Raw genomic sequence first — 2,053 nt, 5'->3', positions numbered from 1 at the left:
CTTAAGTGGAGAAGAAATGTTTTGAGAATGATGAGGGCAATGAATGTACAAATGTGCTTTACACAATTTATGTATGTATGGATTGTGATAAGAGTTGTATGAACCCCTAATAAAATGATTTTAAAAAATTATTAATATTCACATAGCTGTCACTTATTTCACATAGCTCACAAGTTGCACGGTTAGTCTTCCTGTCTTCTCATAGAACCAGGCAACAGTAATGAAAAGTCAAATAACTAGGTGACAAAATACATAAGAATCCAGACCTCCCTACAATTCTCAGAATTCTCAGATGTTATGCTACTATATACTAATTACTATTCATCAAACATATCTACATGTAAACATCCACAAATACATTCTAATGTGATGATACATAGTTCCTTCAGGGACCAAATGGCATGAATTTCTGTTTGCCGACTATGAAAAAGAGACTGCCATTCCCATTTTGTAATGGTCATAAAACACGATGGATACAATCAATGTTATTGTACTATGCATGTCCAAATTGCTGAAGTAGCAAATATTTTATTTATCATTTTGCTGTATCAAAGGCAACACACTTAGAAAATCATAGAAGTGCAGAAGGCTTAAATGTCAAATTCCCCATGTTGGTACTGTTAGGTGCTATCAAGTCAGTTCCTACCCATAGAGACCTTTTGCCCAACTAGACGAAATACTGCCCCGTCATGTAACATCCTCACAATTGTTCCTGTGTTTAAGCCCATTGTTACAACCACGTGTCTATCCATTTCCTTGAGGGCCTTGTATTAGTCTGGGTACTTTTGTGGAGAAACAAATCCACAGAAACTCATGTATAAGAGAGTTTTATGTAAAGATTAAGTGCACATCAAGAAAACATCCCAACCCAGTGCTGCCCAAGCCCACAAGTCCAACATTAACCCATATGTCCAACAACAATCCACAAAGTCCTCCTCCACCTCACAAAACAGAGGAAATGATGCCGACTGGAGGAGGAAAACCGAGTCAGTGAATGTGTAAGCATCTCAGCGCTGGCAGGGGTCTCCACACGGGTGCTCCAGCACCCAGGGCTGGACTGGGGTACGTCCATGTGGCTTCTCCTTGAGGATGTCTTGCAGGAAGTCAGCCTTGCAAGCTGAAGCAGGGAACTGCTAAGGCAGCTGCACCCTAGTGTGACCATCACAAAGAGACCTGAGAACTCGAAAGGTTAGGCTCATCCAGCCATTTATCCCTCCACCCTTCAATTAACCCTACATGTGTTTATTGGCCAGGTTAGCACAATAAACAAACTAACTCAGGCCTTCTGGTGCAGTGGTTATGCACTGGACTGCGATTCACATGGTTGGCAGTTTGAAACTACCAGCAACTTCATAGGAGAAAGACTGGGCTTTCTACTCCAGTGAACAGTTACAGTGTCAGAAACCCGCAGGGAGTTACTATGAGTCAGTATGAACTCAATGGCAGTGAGTTTGGCTAAGTACTTGGTCTATGCATGATGTCCTTCTCCAGGGACTGGTCTCTCCTGACAACATATCCAAAGTATGGAAGACAAAGTCTTGCCATCCTTGCCTCCAAGGAGCACACTGAATGTACTTCTTCCAAGGCAGATCAGTTGGTCCTTTTGGCAGTCCAGTGGACTTTCAATAGTCTTCACCAGCACAATTCAAATGCATTGATTCTTCTCCTTTGATCTTCCTTATTCAATGTCCAACTTTTATATGCACAGAAGGCAAACGAAAATACCATGGCTTGGGTCAGGTGTACCTGAGGCCTCAAAGTACCATCCTTGCTTTTCAATACTCTAAAGATATACCTTGGCTGAAAGCAAAAAATACTACAAAGACATTTATGTGTGCTTCATTGGCTAATGTAGAGACTTTGGATCAAAATAAACTATGGGTAACATTGAGAAGACTAGGGATTCCAGAAATTTCTTTGTGCTCTTATGGAACTTGTATATGTATCAAGAGGCAAAGTTTGTAAACCAACCACTTCATGCCTTTATCTCCCCCAATTTTAGTTATCCAATTTATATACTGCCCACTTATATCAACCCAGTTCTCTGAGAAGA

At 41.0% G+C, this 2,053-nt stretch overlaps 1 pseudogene; it reads left to right on the top strand.

Annotated features, from left to right (window-relative positions):
• Nucleotides 1-608: 608 nt before the first annotated feature.
• Nucleotides 609-2,053, top strand: part of LOC105979677 — a 5,532-nt pseudogene continuing 4,087 nt past the window's right edge.

This window comes from Echinops telfairi, unplaced genomic scaffold, assembly GCF_000313985.2.
Source record: "Echinops telfairi isolate 266 unplaced genomic scaffold, ASM31398v2 ScPeMD7_7459;HRSCAF=8497, whole genome shotgun sequence".
Classification (NCBI taxonomy): Eukaryota; Metazoa; Chordata; class Mammalia; order Afrosoricida; family Tenrecidae; genus Echinops; species Echinops telfairi.
The sequence above is the reverse complement of the archived record's forward strand: the minus strand, read 5'-3'. Positions and strand labels throughout refer to the sequence as shown.